The sequence below is a fragment of the Lissotriton helveticus genome, chromosome 11 (assembly GCF_964261635.1).
Source record: "Lissotriton helveticus chromosome 11, aLisHel1.1, whole genome shotgun sequence".
Classification (NCBI taxonomy): Eukaryota; Metazoa; Chordata; class Amphibia; order Caudata; family Salamandridae; genus Lissotriton; species Lissotriton helveticus.
The window spans coordinates 631553549-631569788 of NC_136072.1; positions in this window are offsets into that span (position 1 = coordinate 631553549).

A 16240-nucleotide genomic window follows, 5' to 3' on the forward strand; every position below is an offset into this window, starting at 1 on the left:
ATTTTGTGTATTTTATGTTGTTTTGTTTTGTTCCAAGCTGGACTCGGGGCGATCATTTTTAATGTGACCTATTGATGCAGCTGAAGTGGGATCCTCACCGTTTTCTAGATCAGTTCTTGTCTGGTTGTCTTGGATGCTTGTAAGGCATTGGTAATGTGTATGATCACTTGTTGAAACATCTTGAGTATTGCACAGGGACTGTCGTAATCCTGGCAGGAATTGGCATTTCGAAGCACTGTAAATCTCTATTATCTTAAACTCTTTTGATCGGTTAATAGACTCAATCAATCAATCAATCAGGGTTCATATAAAGCGTGACCACTCACCGTGAATCACTATGTGTGTGTGTGGGGTAGGGGGGCTGGATGGATCTGCGGTTCAGTCGAAGACCCAGGTCTTGAGTTGAGGTGGCTCATTAGATGTCCAATGGGTGCAGGTAACGTATGCTAGTATTTATCACACAGCGTAGTTTTACAAATTATCTGCACTCAAATCTGTCCATATGGGCCACATTTGTAGGTGTCTTCTTTGGTTGTCATAGTCAGGGCATCAAGTGGGATGAAAAAACTGGGGGATCTCTCAAAGGGGTGTGGCCAATGTAATTAAGGGCGTGACTTAAAATAAATAAGTAAGTTAAAAATCTGTGCTTAGCATAGTGGGACACCGACTTGTATTTTGCTGTTTTTGTCATTGCATCCAGATATTTGATACAAGTAATACTACACCTTCAACAAGCCAGGACTATTGGCTTTGTCAATGGTTGTTAGTTGCATATAATAAATAAGCAGCAACTATGTCTTGATTATAATATTGAGAAATCTTTCACTTACAGTCCTGGTGACACCACGACAAAGTTGCTGCTCCTGAGTTTCAAAAACAGAAGGGAAATCCAGAGAGAAAATGACTCTTGAAAGGATTTCCCTCCCCCTACAACACTCACCTGGCATGACGTCATGCCGTAACTTCTCCACTAGTGAGAAGTGAGCAGTGTGAGCATGCGCACGTTGATGTGCCTGCTGTCACTGCAGTCCGCAAAAAAACGGACCGCCTGTGCCAGGGCACAAAACAGAGCCCGATAGAGACCCGTTTCGAGGCCCCTTTAAAAAAACTGCCGTTGCTCAGCACCGGTGAGACCAGGCCCACTTAAAGCTCTGGTCATAGTTGCCATTTTGGCATGCTTGCATTTGTGGCCAATGAGTCCATAGGGTAATCAGTCTGCCATTGGTGGTTGCTGAAAGTGATTTTGGATCTTAGAAGGTAGGCCCCGTACCCATACAGCAGTCAATAAACTATGCACAGAAATCTGAACAGTGCGTAATTCGAGCTGGTGGGCACAGGCTTTACTTTTAGGAGAACAGTATTTATTTTCCACATCAGACAATTACTAAGAGAAAGAGAGGGAAAACACACAAAGCGGAAAGTCAGAGGCAGTAGAAGAGAAAAAAGTCACAAAGAGAGAAAATAGGAGCCTGAAAGAGTGAGCTAAAAGGACAGCGAGTATTTAGTAGTGGATTAAGGAGGCATGAGATGGATTTATGACTATGCAGCCTTGGTATTCGGCGTATCAACGTGTTTAATTGCACCATCTGTGGACTTTTGTGCACAGCTTTGGGCAACTCAAGGCATGGGTTATACGGGTCTAAGGCTTTGAAACAAATATTAGCCTGACTCCTTTAGTTTATATTAGATTAAATCGTTTTCTCGTTTTGTCCAGTAAGGCGCACCATGTGCAGTAATCCCATAATCAAGGAAAGCTGTGATCAAATCCCTTGGTAGGGAGAATCTCAACTTATTTTACTTATAAATTTATGGGTTATCCAAGGGCTTCTTGCTTCGGAAACTGAGCATAAATTGTCTACTACCAGTCACTGGGATCAGAACCTCTAGACTGAGATTAGTAAAACATTTTGTCATTTTAAATTGCTGTCCATTAGATCACCTGGTATATCATCATCATCCTTGCGTTGGTGGGGTGGCGGGGGGGGGGGGGGGCACACAGTCAAAGCACATTTATACCTATATCAGTCCAAAGCAAGGCTTTAGGACCCAACATTTTTTAATTTGCAGGGTGCAGATTTACCCAGTGGCCTGCAGCTGATTAGAGGGGCATTTGTTAGGCTAATAGCCTATGTACCCAATAGGGGGTTGGGAGCCAGGCCTCTGGCAACCCTGCAACTGCCCACCTGACACATTATGTATGTGTGTTCTTATATAGCGCTCAACTTACCCTTGGGCATCTCGGCGCTTGCATTGGGAACCCGTCCTGGCTTTTCCCTGTGAGATAACCCGTACTGGGCATCCCCAAGGTGAAAGCCAGGCATCCCGCCTCGGGGGGCCGTAGTGGAGATTAAGCAAGCTATTGCCCAGAGTTGCAGAGTGTGAACCCGTGATTCAAGTAGGCATCGAAGTGAGAATTATCGAGTCCGTGGACACTTGGGCTCAGACCCTGCCGCGTCGGGAATTGAACCCTGGTCCCGGGTCTGACCTCTGTTTCAGGGTATGCCTCCTCTAACCAGTGAGCCACACTTCTCCACTCCATTCTCTTCTCCATTATGCGTTGCTCACCAATCTGATTGGGCATTTTTACTGAGTTCGCCCATTGTCACGGCAGCTGGACTACTGCGTAGTGGTTCCTGGCAGAAAAATCAACATTAGAATGTCTGCTCAAATTGGGCAGCCTTCGGATGCTTAAGGCCAGCGACCCTTTGGCATAGGGGCCTTTAGAGGGTCGTTTCTATTAGTTAAGTCAGGTGAGGCTCCACTACTGAAAAAATACAGGGTTTTTCTGCCTCTGAATGAACCAAGGCAACAGTGAGATGGGCTGGGGGTAACATCTGCTAATTTACACTTGCTGCCATGTTGTGGTCAGTGACATCCTAGTAGTTCTGTTCAAGGTTGGGGAGCGGGATCAAACATTTTGCTGTTGTTGATGACTTGGTCGCCAGTCAGTGCTTAATTTGTAAAACATTACGTGCCAGGGCCCTCACCAAGAAGCCACTGCAGTCTACACCACCCATTGATCCTGCTAGCGCTACCTATGACAGTACCAAAACAGCTACTAACCAACACACTTCTACAAGTGTGACAGTTCAGACTATTACAGGTCCCCAAAGCTATAAGATTAGCCAGGTATTAGTCATTTCTAACATATATTGAATTAGTAAACAACTGTTGTTTTGCTCACTCTAAATTAGGCAAACAGCACACTATTTGGCAGATTGTCATTAATGCCTGTGTTGCCAATCAAGTGCTTGCGCACCCGAAACCACCGACTCAAATTAAGCACAGTCGGTTTTCCAAAGACATCTTCTTGAATTTGTGAATATATAAAAGATACATCACCTCCATATTACATGGGCAAAGACTTAAACGTTTGTTTGGAATTGGTGGCACTCAATTTCGATAGTATTTTACATGTAAAGTCTTCTTATTGTATTTTGGGGAAAAGTACAAAGAAAAAATGAAACAATAGACAGCATACCACCCAATTAACCCCCTAAGGTGTCCCCGGCATGGCAGTGATAGTGTGGGATGCTCACTAGAAGATGTTCATAAGAACTGTTCGCACATTGTATGCCTTCTAGCTGGATTTCATTTAGATGGCTCCTATCTGCAGACATCTAATCAATATGTGGCATGTCAACACTCCGGGGCATATTCACAACGGAATGTCGGACAGCAGAGCTGCGCCAAATTTGGTAGTGCCGAGCTCCGACATTTTCAAAACTCAGGGATGCGCTGTATGTATTACAATACAGCACACCCCTGTGTTTTCCCTAGCGCCAAGGCAGGCACCCTTGCACCATAGCGCAAGGGTGCCTGCATTGCAGGGAATGATTGTTTATGTGCAGAAAGGTGTCCCTTCCTGCACATAAACAATCCATAATGGCTATTTGTTACTTCAAATAGCAAATTATCATTATTTAATGATTGTTTATGTACAGGAAGGGACACCTTACTGCACATTAAGAATCATTAATGGCTTTCTGCTCTTTCCTGCAGAATGAGGAACACATAGAAGAAAAAAAACGAGGAAGAATAAAAACATTTCTCCCCATGCACCATTATAACGCCTGCTCTTGCATGGCATTAGTTTTGGGTGCTGTCTCAGATATACACCTCCTTGTATATCCGGGGCGGAGTCCAAAAGCAATGGGTGTTGCGGTGGAACACCCACAGCCACACCTATTGCACACCCCTTTCACGCAGATACCTGCATGAAAGGGTAGCATATTTACAAAGGGGCTTTAACGGCACTTTGTAAATATGGTGCAGGTCGTTCCGCCACCGGAGCGTCAAAAACAGTGATGCTCCTGTGGTGCTAGGGGCTAGTAAATATCCCCCTCCATGTTTTCGCAAATCTCTTGTCTTGGCCGTGGAGTGACGAAGTGACGTTTTCCATCCACAGTGTCTACTAGCGTCTATTATACCATTCTTAACTGGTTTAGTGAGGATGCCAGGGGTTAGCAGTTGCTAGAATGTTTAGCAAGCATCTTTGCAATCCCTACATACCTAAGTGCTACTTTTCACAGTTGGTATCCAGCCTAAGATAATGCCGGCTGGGGGCTGATGGAGCGAGATAGAGAATTACTTTTTATTCCAACTCGCAAAGTCATATTTCCATAATATAAGTTAATCCTATTAATGATTTGTGATGTGTTTGTATTAATTCAATATAGATTAAAATTATTACACGCGGGACTCTAACATATGTGCTCATAAATGTGCATTATTGTTGCATCTTTTTGTTCGTGCAAAAATAATAAATTAATTTTGTCTTTTTGTCATGTCATGACTAATTGCGGCTGAATTTAAAAAGTGGCATGTGCTTATTTTGCTTTCCTTGTCAATGTGGTGTCACACTATTCTCTATAGGTGCATAAAGAATTTCGTGGATTTTATGAAGACTGGTAGATATAAAATGCTGCTTTATTTGTTTGCTTTTGCTAGGTAACATTAGACTAATGGGTTAAATAATTAGCTAATGGAGGGTGGAAACAGAATAAATAATATTTCTTACATTAATCATTTTCTTGTGTTTGTTTATATACTAGTGACACTAAATTGACTACTTTGGGCCTAGTTTACTCGAGTTTACTAAAGAGCTGAATTTTAATTTCTGCACGGCGCATGAAATGTCCATTCTGAAAGAAGGTTTTCCGTCAAAGTAACGTTTGGTGAATATTATGAGGCTCTGACAATTTTCTAGTCGGACAAGGCCAAGGCCTGGAACCGGCAGGAGGAACATTTGATAACTGTGCATCCGAGGAAATGAAATGAATCGAATGACAATTTCTTACAGAAAATGTTGCAAACAGAGGAAGCCTCGGAGCTCGAATGTAGAGACAATGGACTCTAAGAATATGACGGAACTGATGTTTTGAAAAATGAGGTGACATGTCGCTTGTCACTTGTGGACCAATGGGACTCCGACTTTTGCAGAAAAGATTTACTTTTACTTAGATTAGTTTAGCTCAGAAAGGTATAAAAATCCATTCCCCGTGGATGGGTCACGCTGCTGCTTTCTAACCTTTGGATGAGGGCGTTGTGCTGGCGGACTTTACTTGGAGCACGTAAGAGACCTCAAGACTTTACTTTATTTCCATCTATTTAGTTTAGTTAGGGACTTAGGTTTTGAAAAATGCCAAATTAATACTTTCATTTACAAAAATAAAATTTACATTTTATAATGCTTTATCTGCAATGATTCTAATAAAAACGCTTTTAATAAAAATTACATTTATGAAAATAAATAATAATTAATAAAATCTTACTTTTGAAAACAAGCTGGTCTTGTAATTCCAGGGGTTCAGGTTACCATTAGCTAGATTCAATCGCCATATGTGGCTTAATAAATAGTTAGGTTTGTTAATATGATGTTCTTTATTTACCGCTGTTGTATATAAATGTATATAATTTGTGAATAATTCTATTAGGCCACATGATTCAGTTGGTCAAAATATGTCATGTTTGATTAATGGGTCCTTGGGTTTGAGTAGTGATTTTTAAAGTGAGTTGTGAAGTTGGGTAGCGTAGTTTATGACATATTTCCTATAGGCCGCTGGATCAATTCTTCTGGTAGCAGATTTTGATGGTTGCTATGGTAACCAATATGATATGGTATTGATATAGGATCGATGTTTAACATATGTTGAGTTTGTTTTCGTGCTATATGTAAGTTGTACCGGTACAGATAGTGTGATGAGAAGGTAGTCACACAGTACATTTGATCTGTTTCAGAGTAGTGGTATCGCCGTGTATCACAAGTGTTGTGGCCGTGCAACACATGCTAGGGCTAAGTGTGAATGTTGTATAGCGAGAATTATCTAAGAAATTTGAACAGCATGAGAATAGGGACAAAGAGCCTGTTATAAAACTCACTGTGATAAAAGTAATAGTATATATTCAAGCTTGAGTGAAGGGTAAGATAACGCCGGTGTATGATTATCTATAAACAGGTAAGAGTCCTGTACGGATAACGTGCTTAATATCTATAAACAGGTGAGAGTCCTGTACGGATAACATCGCTTATTTTATTAACGGTGCATGATATCTATAAACAGGTGAGAGTCCTGTACGGAATTCATGTGTGTTTGATTTCAGGGTTTTTCCGTTTGAAAGTGTGTAATTGTTTTGTAAATTATGTTCAAGTCGAACTTTTGAATAGTCACTTAGTTGTGCATTCTGAGGGAAATGAGTTCATGATTACTTGTTTGAAGGGTAGAGTAAAAGGATTACTTTATCGGCGAATGTATATTCTGTGAGAATAGCGTCGTCTATCCCACGCAAAGAATTCTTGAGTGATTGAAATTCTATCACTTGTTAGAGAAACAGACAGATGAGTCTTTCTTGTCGTTGTTAAAAATTAATTTTCATCGAAAAAGCGTTCTTAAAATGGCGCTGTGAAAAGATTCTGAGAAGGAGGGGTGAGCGCTGGGAGTGAGACGCGAGAAACCGCAGCGGCTGTGTACGTCACAGGGTCGCGCTGTGATTGGGTGACATACGTCACGAGCTGTGTTCTGATTGATTCTTGAATCTCTGACGAGGTGTAAGCTGATTGGCTCATCAGGAAAACTCCAATTTTATTGGTTGAAAAAAGTAGTGACGTAGCTCAACTCTGTTTGGCTTGTTGGTGTGTTTCGCGCACGGATTGGCTGACATTGCGGAACATCCCGGAAATATTTTACGAACAAATTTATTAATTGGATTTAAATTTTAAAAATGAGTTATCATTTTAGACATGTTGAGAAGAAGCCTACGATGCTTCAGAAACTTAAAATTTTTATTTCACCTGACAAGAAAATAAAAACGCGAGGTGGTAAATTACTTCATAAATATAAAACACCTGCAGCATATATGGAAGGTGAATATGGTTATCATACTGTTTTGTAGTTTGATATTTGGAAACACTACACAAAGGATGATGGTGTTTTGGCTTGGCCCGACGATGGTTCATTTAATGTGAAAGTTTTAAGAAATGTAAGAGAAAAGATGAATGCTCTTGTACCAAAGCCGAGACCTACTCAATTTGAAGCTTTAATTGAATGGGAGGATGAGATGTTTCAAATACAAAGAGAAGCAAGTGGTATTAAAAGACCTCCTAAAATACCAAGCTATAGAAGGGAAACGCATGAAGATAGAATGCGAATGTGGAGACAGGGAAGCATGAGTGATGGACTCTATTTAGTTAGAGAAATGGTTTTAGGGTCTCCAGGTGAAAAAAGATCTGAAAAGAAAAATAATGTTCTTATAGAAAGTGAGTCTGAAGATGTAATTTTAGAAGAATTTTTTACTTCTAATAAAAGAAATGAGCCCTTGAGACCTCCTCGATCATGGTCTACTCCAATGGTTTCTACTGAGACCACACCGAGTGCACCTCCGATTAATGAATCTCCTAAAATATACCCGAACAATTCTGAATCTTTTGAAACTCCAGAAAAATTAGAAACTGAAACAAATACTGATGTTTGCATTGGAGGTAGACATTTTTCGTTAATTCCAAAAGAAAGAGAAGCTCCTAAAAACTTAATGAGAGAAGTTAGAAATGAAGAAGTTGGAAATTCTTCTGAATATTTACGATCAAAAGAAGAATTAATTCGGCAAATGAAAAAAAGTATGGAAGCTGTGACAGTTCCAGTAACGATCGGTCCTGTTCAGCCTGTTTTTGAACAAAGGGAAATTAACAAGCCAGGTTTAACAATTCCTCTAAATGCAGAAATTCAAAGAGTTGCTGAAAAATTTTACTCAGATATATCTGAAATTAATCCCGCAAAAACAAGAATGCCTGATTTAACTTTCAATGAAGGTTCTTTTTCCAAATCACCAATGGGTGCAGAATCTGATGTTGAAACTTCTGATTCAAGTAGGTCAAATTCTAAGCTTGATGTTGCAAAATTAAAAGCAAATTTGGAAGAGTTAATAATTGGAACGATTGGTCCTGACAGTTTAAAATGTTATCGTGATGATGAACTCCTGTTCATTTGCAAGAGTATTCAGTGGAAAACAAAAAATAAATATGATCAATTAGAAGAACTGGCAGCAGAACTTGAAATTGATTTGAACAGGCAAAAGAATTTTTCAAAACATTACAGATTAGATTTTACAGAAAAAGACATCGAGAATTTTAATTCAATGGGAAGAATATTGCACATAAAAGATTTAATCATGTACATCAAAAAATTAGGGGAATTGAGTAAATGGAGAGTGAAATGGACAAGAAAGAAGGAAGATGAGAAATTAGAAAAATTGTCAAAACAGTTTCCAATGAGAGAGATTGCAGGTGGAGGATATGTTCACGTCCCTTGGTCAAGACAGGATATTTTACTGTTTACCAATGATTTTCCAAGAATGAGAGAAAAGCCCGTTGAATGGTACCGACAGGTAGACAGATTCATCAAAGTCTCAAAAGTTCTGTGTATTGATCTGGATGGATTTTTTGACATTGTTGTTCCATCAGATCTTTGGACAGAATGCAAAATAGCAATAAGTTGGCCAAAAGAGGAACCAGAGCGAATTAAAGAAACAGGTGCTCCAGCTCCGATAGTAATGGACTTTTACGAAAAAGTGATTTACTGGTTAAAAGGAAAAATTCCACCAAAAGAGGTTGACTGGGTTAAAATATACAGAACAAATCAGGAACCGAAAGAATCTGTTCATTCATTTTATGAAAGGTTACTATTGGTTTTTAAACAATATAGTGGCTATGAGAAATTGGATGAAAAAGATATGAGCCATTTCATCTACAGATTTGTTTATGGTCTTAGATCAGAAATTGGAGAAATGATCAGGAATAATATTGTCGGATGGCAATCACTTTCTGTTGATGATATTCTGAGAAAAGCAAAATACTGTAGTGATGAGTTAGAGGTGAAGCAAAAGAAGCTGAAGGAAAAAGCAATGTGGGCTCAAGTAAAAGTGGCTGAGCAACAAATTGCTAATCTTGAAAACAAAAATATAAATTTTGTTCAAAATCAGAACCAGAATCAAGGACAAGGAAAATGTAAATTTAATATTAACAGAAAATATAATCCGAAAGTTGAAGAACTAAAACAGAAATGACCTTGTTTTAATTGCGGAGAGATTGGACATTGGAGAGATGAGTGTAAGAAACCACCCAGAAATGTAAAAAGTCCATTGTTAAATCCACAGATGCAGAATGATGTTGATCTGCAGCGACAGCTACAGTTACAACAGAATTTAAATGACCTGAGTCTTCAGCGACAGCTGCAGCATCAGTTGAATCACCAGGAAAACCAAATACCACAGCCTCCCTTTCCTAATTGCGGGGGAAGTCAAAAATATAATCCAAGTGTGGGATTTCAAGGAGATGATCAGGTAATAAGGTCACAAAGACAAATTGTGCAAAATGCTTCAGGACAGTTTCTGTTGACTGAGCAACAAGGAAGTGATTCTGATGACTACTTCTGACGGTGCCCGAGAGAGGGGGAAGAGTGTGTGATTGGAGCCACTCTTGAGGTTGACCAGTCTGGTCCATTTGTAAATGGGAAAGTTAATGATGTAGACATCACTTTTCTTGTGGACACTGGTGCTACCCGTTCTACTGTTAGATCAGTAGAAATTGAAAACCTACCTCTCTCTGGGGAAACCGTTCAAGTAGTCGGAGTAAGTAATCAACAGATCAAAACGGATTTAACTGATCCAGTACCAGTTGAGATTGGAAATTTTAAAGACAAACACAGATTTGTGGTTTGCAACAGTAGTCCAGTGAATTTGTTGGGAAGAGATATATTGTGCAAAATGAATTGCAGAATATATTGTTCTCCTGAAGGAGTTGAATTACAAACAATGGAGGAAGATGGTTTGTATAGAATGACAATGATGTTGGTGGAAACAGGAAACAAAATTGTTTCCTGCATTTGAAAAAGAAAATTTACCAGAAGAACTCAAAGAAACAGTAAAGAATGAAATTTGGGATTTGACTGGAAATGAGATGGGTCTGATGAAGCAGGTGGATCCAGTCAAAATTTCAGTGAAGCAGGGAATAGAATTTCCAAACATACCTCAGTATAAAATGAAAGCAGAGACAATTGAGGGTGTTATTCCTGTAATTGAAAAATTCATTAAACAAGGTGTTTTGAAAGAAATTGAGAGTAGTCTTTGTAATTCACCGATCATGGGAATCAAAAAATCAAATGGAACGTACAGAATTGTTCAGGATTTAAGAAAAATTAATCAGATTGTTGTCCCATGTTGTCCTGTGGTTCCAAACCCAGCAGTAATTTTGTATCAAATTCCACATGATGCGGAATGGTACACTGTAATTGACCTTTGCAATGCATTCGTACTGTGCCATTGCATCCAGAGAGTCAGGAACTTTTCGCTTTCAGATTCCAGAGTAGGACCCTCGCATGGTGTAGAATTCCTCAAGGGTATACAGAGAGTCCTTCTATCTTTAATGAGCTGTTGAAAAGATCTTTGGAAGATCTAGACTTACCGGGCAGGTCAACGTTGGTGCAGTATATTGACGACCTATTGGTTGCAGCAAAAACAAGAGAAAATTGTGTAACAGACACGATTATACTTTTGAATCATCTAGCAGATGAGGGACATAAGGTGTCCCCAGCAAAATTGCAGTTTTGTAAACAAGAAGTGAAATATCTTGGACATAGAATTGCAAAAGGAAAGAGACAGGTGACAGTCGAGAGAATTAAAATGATTCAAGCAATGCAACCTCCAAGAACACAAAGACAGGTCAGAATGTTTCTAGGAATGGTTGGTTACTGTCGACAATGGATAAGTGGATTTTCAGTAATTGCGAAACCATTACAAAGGTTAACAAAATCAGATGTAAGAGATCCAATTGTTCTAAATGAAACTGAGTTGGAATCTTTTGAAAATCTAAAAAGAAGCTTATGTGAAGCTCCAGCTGTAGGCATGCCAAATTATGAGAAAAAGTTTGAACTGTATTGCAGTGAAAGAGAAGGATGTGCATTGTCCGTGTTAATTCAAAGGCATGGGAATCTGAAGAAGCCCATTGCGTATTTCTCTGCAGTTCTTGATTCTGTTGCAAAAGCATTACCAGGTTGCTTAAAAGCAGTTGCAGCAACAAGTGTCAGTTTAGAGCAAAGTGAAGGAATCATAATGGGATTTCCTGTAAAAGTTTTTGTACCTCATTCAGTTGAAATACTGCTAACAAGAGGTAAAACTCAACATTTGACTAGCAATAGGTTGACGAAATAAGAGAAAATAATTTTGGGAGCAGATAATGTCTCTATTGCAAGATGTGTGAACCTAAATCCTTCAACATTATTACCTGATTCTGAAATTGTGGATGAAAATGACATAGAACATGAATGCTTGGATGTTATGGAGTATTGCACCAAGCCAAGGCAGGACATTAAAGATGTACCTTTGCCTGAATCAGATTTTGTCTACTTTGTAGATGGTTCCTGTCTGAGATCAGAGGGAGGTGTTTTAAAGGCAGCATATTCTGTTTGTACAGTTGCAGATGTCGAAGAAGCATCATGTCTTGAAGGAATTCGTTCAGCACAAGTGGCTGAATTAATTGCTTTAATTTGTGCTTGTGAAATATCAAAAGATTTGAGAGTTACCATAATAACTGACAGCCAGTATGGGTATGGGGTTGTGCATGATTATGGACAACTCTGGTCTCAGAGAGGCTATTTAAATTCGGCAGGATCACCAATTAAAAATGCAACATTTATAAAGAGATTGATTGATGCCATACAGTTACCGAAAGAAATTGCTGTAGTTAAATGTGCAGCACACAGAAAAGGTGAGGATTATATCACCGAAGGCAATGCTTATGCAGATGAGACAGCTAAGTATTGTGCAAAGAAATGTCGTGCATACAATCGGGAAAAAAGTAAGGAATGTGATTCAAATTCATTGATGCTAACAACAGTAGTAGAAACATGGCAAGAAATCAGGGATTTACAAAATGAAGCTAATAATGAGGAAAAAGATTCTTGGTTAAGAGCAGAATGTAGACCACGTGATGAGGATGGAGTGTGGACTTATAAAGATGGCAGAATAGTTTTACCAAATTGTTTGATTGCTGACATGGCCAGATTGTATCATGGCCCTGGCCATATTGGAAGAGATTCTATGATCAGACTTTTTAAAGAAACTTGGTTTAATACTAAATTCAGAACAATTGCAGAATCTCTCTGTCAGAGGTGTTTGACTTGCCAACAAATGAACCCAAACAAAAAAATCAGTTGTGGGTACAGGAATAATAGGTCGAGAAGGTGGTCCTTTCACCAGATTACAAATGGATTTCATTGAAATGCCCCTACACAATTGTCTGAAATATGTTCTTGTGATTGTTTGTTTATTTTCAAGATGGGTAGAAGCATTTCCTACACGTCATTGTGATTCAGTTACAGTGGCAAAATTGCTGCTTAGAGAAATAATCCCAAGGTACGGTTTTCCAGTCACTATTGAGAGTGATGGAGGAAACCATTTTGATAACAAACTTTTGAAATTAATTTGTGAAGCATTAAACATTGAGTAGAAAATACACTGTGCATACAGACCAGAATCATCTGGAGTGGTTGAGCAAATTAATGGAACGATTAAAAATAGAATTGGAAAAATGTGTCTAGATACAGGTGTAAAGTGGACAGATGCTCTTCCACTTGTTTTAATGGCTCTGAGAATATGGGCGGGATACCCGTCACCCCCTCCCAACACAAATCCCAAGAATGGGAAGACGGAAACGGTTCTTGAGCTTTTGGAAGGCGGTGAGGGAGTTACCCTCACCGGCCGTATTTATTAAAATATGAAACAAAAATTAAAACATTAAATTAACAGTTTCATATCATGTACAATTTCATTTACACATTACGATGCATTTTCTCAAAATCAAATTGTACATCCTAGCATTACGGGCCAACGGCAAGGTCGTAACCGGTGTCAGATCCCTAATACCATAACTCCCCCCTCACTTGTGAGGGGCGGGTGCACAGAGGACTGTACCTCTGTGCCAACTTCCAATTTCCCTTGTCTTAACGGGGGCCCCATATTTACTCGGCGCCATCTTGGTGGTCGTCCGAGGACTCGTGTGAGGTGTCTAGAAGGTAGCGTAGACCCCCCTCCCACCCCACACTCCTTACCACATCCGCCGTCGCGGATGTCCTGGCCCCGGGAAATTCCCAGGAGGGGCCCGTAGCCCCTCCTCCCCAGGGAGGGGCCGATGACCGCCTTCCCTTTCGGCGTCCCCATCCTTAGAGGGTACCGCCTCCCCATGTGAGGGGCCAATGGCCGCCTCACCCCGGGCGCTCCCATCCATAATGGGTGGCGCCCCACCTCTAGGGATCTTCCAATTACTGCTCACCGATCATGACCTTACCGCCCGACCAGAAAATAAATACGACAGTTTTTAAACTAAAAGAGAATAACAGTTATACTGGGCATTTAAAAACATAAACCTCCACCTATGCCCTAACAGTTTTTACATTTAGCTGTGATACCTCGCCAGAAAAGAGCAACCATTTTATTGTCATATCACGACCCTCCCAACTTTACCGAAACAACCTGAGAAGAGATAATATCCATGTCAATTGACTTTATTGCAATACAAATCGCTGTCATCAGGGGCTGGTGGGTGTGTCAAAATTGGCTCCTTGTTCCGTCTCGGGCTCACGTGCAACGAGGAGGTGCAGCTTCCAAGCACAGGAACAAGAGGATGCTTCCTTGGCAAGAAGGTCCTTTTATCCTTCTTCGGGAGGGCGTGGCCTTCCCCGACACGCCTACGGGGCGGTTCGAACGGTGTAGGTGTCAAGGACAACCCTTCTTGGGCGGGAAAAAGGCGCGCCCCGGCTACGCCGCTACGGGCATACCAGCCAAGCCACGCCTCTTGCCCAAAACGGTTTCCCGGGGGGATCGGGGTACTCCACCATACGTTCGGGGGGACCGAGTGGTCGCCCCTTTCCATATGGGCGGGATACCCGTCACCCCCTCCCAACACAAATCCCAAGAATGGGAAGACGGAAACGGTTCTTGAGCTTTTGGAAGGCGGTGAGGGAGTTACCCTCACCGGCCGTATTTATTAAAATATGAAACAAAAATTAAAACATTAAATTAACAGTTTCATATCATGTACAATTTCATTTACACATTACGATGCATTTTCTCAAAATCAAATTGTACATCCTAGCATTACGGGCCAACGGCAAGGTCGTAACCGGTGTCAGATCCCTAATACCATAACTCCCCCCTCACTTGTGAGGGGCGGGTGCACAGAGGACTGTACCTCTGTGCCAACTTCCAATTTCCCTTGTCTTAACGGGGGCCCCATATTTACTCGGCGCCATCTTGGTGGTCGTCCGAGGACTCGTGTGAGGTGTCTAGAAGGTAGCGTAGACCCCCCTCCCACCCCACACTGCTTACCACATCCGCCGTCGCGGATGTCCTGGCCCCGGGAAATTCCCAGGAGGGGCCCGTAGCCCCTCCTCCCCAGGGAGGGGCCGATGACCGCCTTCCCTTTCGGCGTCCCCATCCTTAGAGGGTACCGCCTCCCCGTGTGAGGGGCCAATGGCCGCCTCACCCCGGGCGCTCCCATCCATAATGGGTGGCGCCCCACCTCTAGGGATCTTCCAATTACTGCTCACCGATCATGACCTTACCGCCACAGGCCGGATAGTTGACCGGCTATCCGGACCCCCCAAAAACTCCTACTATAGGTCATGGCTACTCAAACTTTTTAACCAAGCTAGGAAGTCCCCTATGAGTAAGACATTTCCTTCCCGGGACAAATGGACCCCATCCTCCAGATACATATGGTCCCCCCGGATACATCCATGTGGTACACAATGCAACTTTCCTGTGCGAAACAATCTACCTAATTTGCTATTAACCTTCTTTACCGAGTGATTCAAAGCTGACACAGAGAGGGCCCCCCGCCACACCTTCCGAGGAATCATGTGTGACCATGCGATCGTGCACCCCGGAACCCTCCTTGCCAACCAGCTTACCGAGGCCAAGATTAACTCAAGAAGTACTCGTCGACCAATGGTCACCAAATCATTGCCCCCAAGATGTACTATGATTACAGACGGCGGTGACCTTGTCCGCCCTAAAAGGCCCTCCATAAAACCTTGAAACTGGTCAATACAGAACCCACCCCTTCCGTGGAAGGTCACCCTGTACCTGTATTCCCCCGCAACGTGAATCATGTCACCTGCTTTGAATACATCCGCGGCGCGCCTCACGTATGAGTGGCCAACGACCCACACCACTCTTTCTTCAGCCGGTGAACTTTGACCACTGGTCCCCAGGTGTCGGGTCAACAGCACTGACCGCCCCGCAAGGCCTGCTCGTGCAACTGAAAATCAAACAGAAAACAAGAAGCGTGAGTGCATGACATAGGCTTCACAACATGTGCAACCGCACATACCTCTTATAGCAATTCGAGGACCAACGCCCCAATTGTTTCACTTTTTCAACACTCAGACCCCTGGCTGTAGCCTCCGTAGCAGCCCCTATCCGGAAGGAATGGGTCCCAAAATCGCTCGGGTCCAAGCTTGCTGACGCGATTGCCATTGTTAACACCCGCTGAAACTGAAACCTCGTCAGTGGGGTGGCATCGGTGTGTCTCAACAAACTCCCCCCCCATGATGCCGCCCTCTGCGCTAAATACTCCTCCACGCATTTTACCGGGCACATGGGAGACTCCGGGATCCGCTGGACTACCACACTGTCCCCGATGGCTTCCTGATCGGTCTTGGAACTGGCTATTGTGACCACCATTGTGTCA